Here is an 11748-nt window from a genome sequence, read left to right as displayed (position 1 = left end):
TATGCTATGTTATGCTATGCTATGCCATGCTATGTTATGCTATGCTATGCTATGCTATGCTATGCTATGTTATGCTATGGTATATACGCATATGCGCGCGTGGACATTGATCGCCTCGGTTGTCATAACGACGACGGTTATTACTAGCCGATGGTCGCTGACGCAACTGCTACACACGTGTTGGACGCGCTCAGGTGAGAATATCCACAGCTTAAAACTCGCGTAGCATAGCTACAATTATTCATGCAGGTTTTACTGCCTATTTATTACAGCTTAATGGTATTAGTCACACTGAGCATGCACGCGAGCATGTTCCACGCGATAGTAACAGAATATAGTAAGTGAAATTCGATTCCCCGCGTACGCGCAGAGCACGAGTCGTGTGTTCAAAACCCTTAATTATAGGCGTAGGGGGAGAACCAGGCTTTGCACGGGAGAGGGGGGCAGGAGGTGTTACCCAGCATAGTAAACTGCCCAGTGAGGGTGGAGGCGGTGCGATGCGAAAGACTCCTTTCTATTGTTCGTGATGAAATCTTCAGCTCCGGCTGGATATCTCCCTGCCTGATCTCTTGGTCTCACCGACCCTTTACATCGCTACCCTATCATAAATCTCTGGAGCTAAAAGTGGTCTAGCTTCTTTGCTGGCTCGCGGGACGAGAACCCCCTCAAAAAAACAGGAAAGACAATTTGAGAAGCCGTAACTAGGCATTACATCATTTCATCTCCAGCAATAGGTAACTTACGACGATCGCATACAGTATAAAACTAACCATCGTGTTTATTCGAACATCAACTGCAATAAGCAGAATCGAATATGACGAGAAGCTACTTTATTAGCTCACGAGACTAGGAGCAGACATCCTGGGCGGTCGGACAGCAAGTCCAAGCAGCAAGCGCTAACTCGATTTGCATGTCTCGAGCTACGTGCAATATGAGCAGCACTATAGGAGGATGTAATTAGGAGGCTGCAGACATGATCACGGCTGAATGATAGCCAACAACGCAGCGTGCGACTCGGCATACACGATTAACTACTCTCATGAATCTATCTGCCAACAACTCTGCCTGAACGTGCGCGTAATTACATGTCTATACATGTCTATCCCTGCTGGCACGAATCTCAGAGTGATCATCAACCTGCAAGTCTACCAACTACGACTCATCTTAAAGCAAGCAACACAAGCAAGCAAGCTTACACAAGCTTACAAGCAAGCTTTTACTCCGATTCTACGAAAAAAAATACGATGGCTACGATATTCGAACTTTTGACCGCTTTAAAAAAAATGTAAATCGGACGTGATCTACAGGCGACGTGACCGTTTTTATTGTGCAATCGCAACGAGAAAATCGGCGAAACTTGCAAAAATTGCAGCCAAAAAATTCGCAATTTCGCGGGCAATCATGCGTGTTGCCAATATTTCTGCTAGTGTGCGCGTGTCAAATAAGCAGTGGCTATGTCGATCATGCATGCACCCACTATATATGTGAGCCAGCATCCAAACGTGTTATTGGTTTTACGATATTTTACGCGCGATTAATTATGAATTTCTCAGAATTGTTACGTAAAACTGTAGTCGTAGCTGCATGCTGATGAATACACCGCTATATGAAAGTAGGTTTGGTGCGGTACACCAACGAAACGACAGAACACACATCGTGACGTCAAATAAAAGTGCAATACTCTCGCTTTAGCGTCGTACATAGTTCTATCCCTGCAGGCTACGGTATGTTGTCATCATATATAGGTTTAAGTTAGATAAACGAGCTTGTCTCGACAGCTGGGATCCGCTGCGCACTATTTGGATGACATTATGCTCGCAAATCCTCGCGTATCAATAGCCAGCTTAGCAGTTTATTGTTGTCGCAGAATGCAGTTGATGACACTAAATGCTATATAACAGCGGAGATATAGTGCGTATAAACGCGCAAACCGTCTGTAGTCCATAAATGCCTCTGCAAGTACAGTCAGTCGACAGACCGGCCTACAGACGAATAGACAGACAGAGTGACGAAAGGACGGACGGGCGAACGGACAGACATACAGACAGAGATATAGACAGACAGACAGGCCGGCAGACCGATAGAGAGACTGACATGCAGACAGACAGATTTGAAAGCAGGCAAGCAGACGGACAGACAATCAGAAAGGCAGGCAGGCAGGCAGGCAGGCAGGCAGGCGGGCACCAGTGCGGGGGTGACGGGCAGGGGTGTGGCGTCAGGCAGGCAGCGCCAGGCAGGCAAACAGCCAGACAGAGAGACAGACCGACAGTCAGAAAGACAGGTAGGCAGGCGGGCGGGCAGCGAAAGATTTTGGTGTTCGCCAAACGGTGGTGATTAACATAGGGCAAGAATTTAGTGCGCCTGCTGGATTGGCCTGGAATTTGCAAGATGTCAGCCTCCATGGACTGGTACGCCAAAAATTCTGAATATCTACCAAAAACTTTCCCGAACTTTGCTGTAAGTTAGTGTTAAAGTACGTTTTTGTATGTTTTCTTTTAAAAAAACAACATGGATTGAGTTGAATTAACCCAAATATGATGCCGTTTCTTGACTGATTTGCTGACTAAAAAACTTTCAAAACAAGAGAACAAAACGCCATTGGAAATGTTGCAAGGAAATGTTTGTTTGGTTTTATGACTATATCCTAATCTCTTACTCCTGTACTATTACTACTAGCGTCAACGTATAACGAGTCGTATAGCTCTTAGTTACTGGCGTAGCCTAGTACTTTGGTACGTCGTAGCTTAGTACTGTCGTAGCCTTCGCTCCTTCCTCCTGCGACGAAGCATACGAGTGCGTATGACTACGCTAGATATGTGTTCAGTATTACTGAGAGCCAGACCTGTCAAACTTAAAGATCTTGAGATGAGAAATAACACATTTGCCAGAAAGAATTGCAGATTATGAGTGCTATTACGTATGTTATAGTAATCGACGTAAATATGGTTTTTCATGGAAGAATACTATCCAGAGACCAGCGTATACTTATCTACGGGCAATAAACCAAAACAAACATGTTCTTGGAACATTTTCAAATGTGCTGTGTTGTTGTTCTTGTCTGGGGCTGGTATTTAAAGGGAGTGTTTCTTCAGTCAAAGCAAATCAGTCAAGAAAACGGAATACATATTTGGGGTTATTCAACTCAAAACCCATGTTGTTTTAAGGGTAAAACATTACTAAAAACTACTTTTACCTAACTTACAAAAGTTTCCGGGAAATGTTTTGGTAGATAATTGAGGAATTTGGCTACTGAGTCATGGAGGCTGAAACTTTGCAACATGTCCAGCACAACTCAGAAGTGCGCTAAATCCGATTTCCTATGTTAGTACCGTTTGCGGAAAAAAAATTTCTGCGGGGCAGGCAGGAGCAAGCAAAGTAGACAGGAGCATGCAGGACAGACAGTAGACAGACCGACAGGACGGACAGACAGTCAGAGACAGGCGGACAGCGAGCAGGCGAGAGGAGAGAGAGAGAGAGAGGAGCGAGAGACGATGGAGATGGAGTGGGAGGGGAGAGAGAGACGAGAGAGAGAGGAGGGGGAGGAGAGAGAGAGAGGCTGAGTGTTGCAGGTTGTTCGTGCAGGGTTTTGTTCGATTTGTCTTTCGTTCGCAATTTAAGAGTCGGCACATGTGCCAGTAAACACATCCGTTTATCTCCCTACCTGTCGCAGCAATAAGACAGTTAGGTAGCTTATCACGCGATCAGCGGCAAAGATGGGTTTACTTTGTTTATTTTATAATGTACTTACTATGTTGATACTTTAGCTCCAGTTCCTCTCGTCACGCCAGGACTGTGCTTCATTTTTTGCTCTGATTTCTCTGCTCAAGCATCTGTGAAGCTGGCGGCCGAAGGGTTGTTTAAAAGTTTTAAATAAACTTTCTCGACTTGACGTAAGCCGTGGTGTGCTTCTGGGCTTGGCCGTAAAGTTATCAGGCAGATCTGATGCAGGAATCGTCTAGCTGAATGACGTGAGGTGTTTTGTCACTCCCGGGCGCCTGCACTTGTTACGCTTGCGCGCCTTGGGGCATTAAACGAACAACAATTTCGCTAGATAGTCGGTGTCAAATTGACGATGTGTCAAAAATTCAACACGTTCAATTGATCATGATTGTTTCAAGATTGAACAGTCTGTTTAATCATTCGTACATTCAATTGAACAGATCGTTTAAGATCATTTCAAACGTTTTAATTGATCGATTTGATTGTTCAATGATCGATTGTATTGGTTCAATTGAACAGTGTGATATCATTCAAACGTGAATCAATTGAGTCGATTCATTGTTCGTATGATTCGAGGTTGATGTGTTCTAATTGATCAGATTGAAGTCATCGATTGGCCGAATTGCGAAATTGAATCGGCAGATCTGACTAAATCAAAGCGAGGCAGAATTACTAATATGGCGTATGAAATGCATCGAGATGGATGGAACAGAGGCTGGCTCAATCGCCAAATCAAACGGTATACCTGAGCTGCACGGTGCGCACCAGAGGGCCAAGACGGAGGACGGCGGTAGCGGTACGTTGATAGGAACGCAATCGGCCGGCGTTTCCCAGGCTAAATCGCGGTGGTGCGTTGCTACGCCGCGTGTACGTGCGTTGTACGTGCGGAGGGGAATGATGACCCGAGTTGTACGTGGGCGTGGTTGGGGGTGGGGGGGTGTGAGTCGGTGGTGCGAGGTGGTAGCGCGTTGTACGGTGGGGGGGGCTGGGGGGGGGCGCAGTGTGTCACGTGTGAGATGTGATGAGTGGGAGGAGACGGAGGGGAGCATTATTTTGTGCTTCAGGGTAAATGTGTTTTGCTTTTGTGTTTTGTGTTTTTTGGCTGTTTAATTAGTTTTTCGTATTTGGGGATTGTATTGATTTGATTGAAGAGTGTATGCGTTATTGTGGATGGTTTTTTGTGTGTATTGTTGTGGTTGGTTTGTTGCTGTTTGGTGTGTATGTTTTTGCTGTTGATTTGGTCTGTTTTTTTGTCGGGGGTGGTGGTTTTTGGTTTTTGTTTGTTCTGAGTGTCTTCGTTTTTGTGTATGTTTAAGTATGGTTTTTTGTTTTTGCGTGTATGTGTGTTTGTGATGGGCGGGTGGGTGGTTGGGGCGAGTCCTTTGGTGGGTGGGGTGGGTTGTTTTTTTGGTTCCGGTTGGTTTGGGTTGGGATTGGTGTGTTTTCGTTGCTTCTTATGATGGCGTTCTGTGGTGATGTCTGTATTTTTATTTTGTTTGGTTTCGGGGTTCCGGGATTTTTGTTGCTGCGTATTGTTGAGTTGTTATTGGGGTGGTTTTGGGGTGGTTGTATTCGGATGCTTTTTTTTGTTTGGTCTTCAGTTTTTTTTTTTTTTTTTGATTATTATTTTCGCGGTGGGGTTTTTCTTTTTTTTTTTTTTTTTTTTTTTTTTGTTTGTGTTTTTTGTATTTTTTTTTTGATTTATTTTTTATCTTTGTAATTTTTTTTTGATGTCTTTCTTTATGTCTTTTTTTTCTCTTTCTGTGTTTCTGCAGTTTCTTTGTTTTACTTCTCTTCGTTTTGTTATATTTGATGTGTTTCTTTTCTTCTTGTTTTTTCTTTTTTCTTTCTTTTTTGTATTCTTTCTGTTTTTTCGTCTCTCTTCCGTCTTTCTTTGTTGGGGTGGTCGTGATGTCGGTAGTGTTTTATGTCGAGGGTTTTTGTGAGACGAGATGGCGAGGATGGCGAGGGATGGGCGGATGAGAGATTGGAAGATGGAGAGATGGAGGATGGAGAGAGAGAGAGAGAGAGAGCGAAGAAGAGAGGAGAGCGAGACGAGAGAGAGAGAAGAGAGGAGAGAGAGAGAGAGATGAGGATGAGAACGATGAGAGAGAGAGAACGAGAGAGAGGAGAGAAGAGATGAGAGATAGACGAGAAGAGAAGAGAGGAGAGAGAGGAGAGGATGAGAGACGGAGAGAGAGATGAGAGGGTCGTCCAATCGCATATCGAACGGTCAAGAGCCGCAGCCGGGCATCATGTTATTTGATAATATGATATTGTTGTTATTTTTATAATTTGCGGGGCCTCGGCCGCGCGACGCCACTCGTCGGCGCTGAAAGCGCCGAACGAGCCGGACGACGACTGTGGTCGCAATAATGGCGCCGCCGGTGGTCGGCTCGCCTTCACGTGCCGGTACATGGACGCTGCTTTTCACCCGTTCTCATTAGCTGCCTCCACTGAATTTCCTCCGTAAAAAAGGCGGACATTGTCGGCCATTCAGGCTGATTATAGCGCGGCGCGCGCGGAGTGGGTTGTTCTCACAGCGAGGCGCGCTTCGTTGCCGGCTCGCCCGTGATTGCCTGTTAGTGCGGCTAAAACACAGCGTCCGGCGCGTTAAAAATGGAATGGCGGCAACGTTTAGCGTGTGGGGCGATGTCGATTGGTCGAGGTGATTTAGTATTAGTTTATAATTGAAGTGATTTGCGCGCGTGGCGTCCGTGCGTGCATGGCGGGTGGTGTGGCGTTGCATGGGCTGTGACTGGTGGTGCGTGCGAGCGAGCGTGCGTTCGTTCGCCGGTTGCGCGGGTAGCGTGATGGCGTTAGTGCGTGCGTTATTGCCCTGGTAAACATACTGGGATAGGTACCGCACAGAGTGTGAGACTGGCCAGGGATTGTTGCATCCACCTTACACGGGACGGGGTGGGAGTCTGCTTCGAACATGTGTGGGGACGGGTGGGAGTCTCTGCCTCGGACTGATGTGGTGGGGACGGGGGTGGATCTTAGCCTTCGACTGTGTGGGACGGGGTGGGAGTCTGTGCCTGCGACTGTGTGGGGACGGTGTGTGTGGTTGTTGTTCTGATTTTTCGTCTGAGGGTTTAGTGTGGTGTGGTATTTTGGATTCTGAGTCTTATGTGCCGCAGACTGTCCTTGTCTGGCGGAGTCTGGTAGTGTGTATTGAGTTGTGTTCAGTTTGGGTTAGTGGGGTTCATCGTTGTCGTTGTGGGTGGGGAGGTCTGTTGCGTCGACTGTGTGTGGGGAGCTGGGGTTGGTGAGAGTCTTTGTTCTATATCCGTGTGTATATGAAATTATCGCGCTTTTCTCGTATGCTGTGTCATGCCTGGTCGGTAGCGCGCGGACCCGATATACCTGATGCGCATGCCGCTGTATGAACACGGGGGCTTGTGCCGCGGTTATGGTCAGATAGGTAGGGCTCCTACATCTAGGCCTATCTCGCGTCTGCTTGTATGTGTGGTGCATGTCCGGTTTTGGTTGGTCTGCTGATGTTGTGTACGTGCTGAGTGGTTCGCGTGTCTGTATGCTGCTCTATTCCGGCGTTCGTATGTTGTTCTCGGCGTCTCTTGTATNGAGAGAGAGAGAGAGAGAGAGAGAGAGAGAGAGAGAGAGAGAGAGAGAGAGAGAGAGAAGAAAGAGAGAGAGAGAGAGCGAGAGATATATGTGTGGGGGGGGGGGAAGAGAGATGGAAGGGAGGTCCAATCGTATATCGAACGGAAGAGCCGCAGCCCGGCATCATGTTATTATTATAATATTATATTGTTGTTAATTTTTAGTAATTTTGCGTCGCCGCCGACGNGTGCTCTATGTCCGCGTCTCTGTAATGTGCTCTATGTCCGCGTCTCTGTATGTGCTCTATGTCCGCGTCTCTGTATGTGCTCTATGTCCGCGTCTCTGTATGTGCTCTATGTTTGCGTGTCTGTATGTGCTCTATGTCCGCGTCTCTGTATGTGCTCTATCTCCGCGTCTCTGTATGTGCTCTATGTCCGCGTCTCTGTACGTGCTCTATGTCCGCGTCTCTGTATGTGCTCTATGTTTGCGTCTCTGTATGTGCTCTATGTCCCGTCTCTGTATGTGCTCTATGCCCGCGTCTCTGTATGTGCTCTATGTCCGCGTCTCTGNAGAAGTGCGTCGCGGCCGACGCAAAAAATTACTAATAATTAACAACATATAATATTATAAATAATAACATGATGCCGGCTCGGCTCATTACGTTCGATAATGCGATTGGACCCCTCTCTCTCTCTCTCATCATCTCCTCTCTCTCTCTCTCTCTCTCTCTCATCTCCCTCTCTCTCTCTCTCTCTCTCTCTCTCTCTCTCTCTGCATCTCTCTCTCTCTCTCTTCTCTCTCTACTCTCACTCTCTGCTCTCCTCTCTTCTCCTCTCTCTCTCCTCTCTCTCTGCTCTCTCTCCATCTGCTCCATCTCATCCCATCTCTCCATCTCTACATCTCGCCATCTCGCATCTCGCCACCTCGCCTCTCTCTCTCTCTCTCTCTCGTCTCTCTCTCCTCTCTCTCGCACGTACACGCACGTACACGCGGGTACACGCACGTACACGCACGTACACTCGGTACACGCACGTAACACCGCACGTACACGCGGGTACACGCATTTAGCTGGAAACGCCGGCCGATTGCGTTCGCTATCAACGTACGCCGCTACCGCGCCTTCCGTCTTGCCTCTGTGCGCATGTGCAGTAGGTATACGTTTGATTTGGCGATTGACGAACCTCTGTTCCATCCATTCCATGATTCAATACGCCTATTTAGTATTCGTGCTTTTGATTTGTCAATTGGCGATTCAATTTCGCAATTCGGCAATTGAACATTCAATCGATCAATTGAACAATCAATCGATCAATTGAAACAATCAATCGATCATTGAACGTTTGAATGATTAAACGCACTTTCCATGAACGAATCAATCGATCAATTGAACATCAATCGATCAATTAAACGTTTGAATGATTAAACGACTGTTCAATTGAACGTATGAATGATTAAACGACTGTTCAATTGAACAATCAATCGATCAATTGAACGTTTGAATTTTTGACACATCGTCATTTAACACCGACTATCTAGCGAATGTGTTAGTTAATGCCCGCGCGCGCGTACAGTCAGGCGCCCCGGTGAAAAACCACCTCACGTCATTCAGCTAGACGATTCTCATCAGATGTGCCTGATAAGACTTTACGGCAAGCCAGAAGCACACACGCTTAGCGTCAAGTTCGAGAAAGTTTATTAAAACCTCTAAACACCTTAGGCAGCTCAGAGCTTGAGCAAGAGAAATCAGAGCAAAAAATGAAGACGTCTGCGTGGATCGGAGAAGGATGGAGATAAAGTAACATTAGTAAGTAAATTATAAAATAAACAGAGTGAACCATCTTTGCCGCTGATGGCCGTGATAAGCTACCTAACTGTTTATTGCTCGACAGGTAGGAGTAAACGGATGTGTTTACTGCACATGTGCCGACTCTTTAATTGCCAACGAAAGAAAATCAGAAAAAACCTGCACGAACAACCTGCAACAGCTCAGCCTCTGCCTCTCTGCTCATCTCTCTCTCTCCTGCTCTCTTCTCTCTCTCTCTCTCTCAGTCGTCTCCTCTCTCTCTCTCTCTCTCTACTGCTGGCCATGGCCTGTCCGCCTTTCTGACTGTCTGTCCGCTGCGGTCTGTCTGACTGTCTGTCTGGCAATGGCCTGTCTTACTTGCCTTGCCTGCCTGGCCCGCCCGCTGAAATTTTTTTTTGCCAAACGGTATATACATAGGAAGGATTTAGGCCGGCCTTTTCTGATTGGCTGGAATTTGGCAAGTGTTCAGCCTCCATGACTAGTAGCCAAATTCCTCAATTATCTACCAAAAAACTCCAGAACTTTCTGTAGTTAGGTAAAAGTAGTTTTTAGTATGTTTTCCTTAAAACAACAATGGTTTGAGTGAATTAACCCGCAAATATGATGGGCCGTTCTTGACTGGATTTGCTTTGATGAAGAAAACCCTTTAAAAACAAGAGAACAAACGCCATTTGGAAATGTTCAAGGAAATGTTCTGTTTTGTTATGCCCCTAGATAAGTAAGTTTCTGATGTATTTCCATGAAAAACACATATTTTACTCATTAATACCACTCGTCGGCGTGAAAGCGACGAGCGAGCCGACGACGATGTGGTCGCATATAATGACGCCGCCCGTGGTCGCTCGCCTTCACGTGCGCGTACATGACGCTGCTTTCACCCGTGTCTCATTAGCTGCCTCCACTTAATTCCCTCCGTAAAAAAAGGCGGACATTTGTCGGCCAATCAGCTGATATAGCGCGGCGCGCGCGGAGTGTGGTTTGTTCTCACAGCGAGGCCGCTCGCCCCGTGATTGCCTTAGTGCGCTAAAACACGCGTCCGGCGCGGCAACAGCATGAACACGGGGCTTGCCGCGGTCACACATGCTCCTACATCACACAGCTCCTACAGCTCCTACAGGACACAGCTCCTACATCAGGCCTATCTCCGCGTCTCTGTATGTGCTCTATGTCCGCGTCTCTGCATGTGCTCTATGTCCGAGTCTCTGTATGTGCTCTATGTCCGCGTCTCTGTATGTGCTCTATGTCCGCGTCTCTGTATGTGCTCTATGTCCGCGTCTCTGTATGTGCTCTATGTCCGCGTCTCTGTATGTGCTCTATGTCCGNGCTGCTGCTGCTGCTGCTGCTGCTGCTGCTACTCACAGGCACTTGAAGCGTTTCAATAAAATATAATGCTAAATAAATACGAAATCTATTTACTACCAAAGTCTTAATGTTTCTCTACTCTCTTTCACCTATTATTGCCGACAATTTCCTGTAAATGCCGTCCAAATGCTCATCTGCAATACACGCTGGCCGCCGCACGCTAGCTGCTGCACACTGACACATAAATATAGTCATAGTAGTAAATAGATTTCGTATTTATTTAGCATTATATTTTATTGAAACGCTCCAAGTGCCTGTGATCCGCACAGCATCCCAGCCCCGCTCGTCGGAGCATGAGTGATCCTGAGTGAGTGAGTGTGGGGCCACCACGGCGCGAAGTGCCGAGGTAAAGGAAATCGCGTTGCCTGTAGCAACGGAGATTGAGTTCGGAATGTAGCAACGGAGATTGAGTTCGGAAACAAGCCTGCGGCGACGATGAATTATTAACGACGTCGAAGGCGGCGGTAGCGGCGGCGGCGGCGGCCTACCCGCGCTTTCTACGACTGCGAGAAACACACTTCAACCACCCACCCCGCCGCGCGTGTCCCCTCTGTCTCTCTCTACCTCCGCGCCGGCGCTACAAAGCAACGACTTCTAAGAACCGGGGAAATTTTCAGCCGATGGAAAATAAAAAAGCGAAAATAAGGAAGCGAAATAAGTCTCTAATAGGATGACAACAAAATATTTCTCCTTGATGTGGCTGGGGTTCTTTTTCCCCATCTCTATTCCGCGCAAAATCCTCAGCCTCGCGGCACCTATCTGAGAGGCATTATCTGAAAGTGCTTCTCAACAGCAGATGTTGAGAAATCGGCCGAAGGTTTGAGCGCAGAGTTGTCGCACGTATAAATGCGTGCGCTGCCCTCTCACGATCAACAGCATTTCACACGGCCTCGGGCGGACACGCTCACAGCCATAGAAATATTACTCTAGTCGTTAGTCTCTTTATACATTTCCTCAGCCGTTGAAATAACGGTTGAAATAATAGTTACGTTCTCTCGCTCACACGCACACTCTCTATCTCTATCTCTGTCTGTCTATGTATATTTTTTTCCCATGCTTTCGACCATAGAAATAACACATGCGTTCATCTTCCTCTATACACTTCCATGGTCTCACCCATAGAAATATCTTGTCATGTACTCAAGTGAGAGACACGTCGACGACGTCGTGACTGTTTTGACCTTGCACGGATGACACGCTTTCGACGTGAGCGAGTGAATCGGTAGACACGGCGAAACACCGAAGCATCGGCCGTACTCTATACAGTCAACTAGCTAGCACCGACACACGCGCGTGTG

The sequence above is a fragment of the Priapulus caudatus genome, unplaced genomic scaffold, assembly GCF_000485595.1.
Source record: "Priapulus caudatus unplaced genomic scaffold, Priapulus_caudatus-5.0.1 Scaffold933, whole genome shotgun sequence".
Classification (NCBI taxonomy): Eukaryota; Metazoa; Priapulida; class Priapulimorpha; order Priapulimorphida; family Priapulidae; genus Priapulus; species Priapulus caudatus.
The sequence above is the reverse complement of the archived record's forward strand: the minus strand, read 5'-3'. Positions refer to the sequence as shown.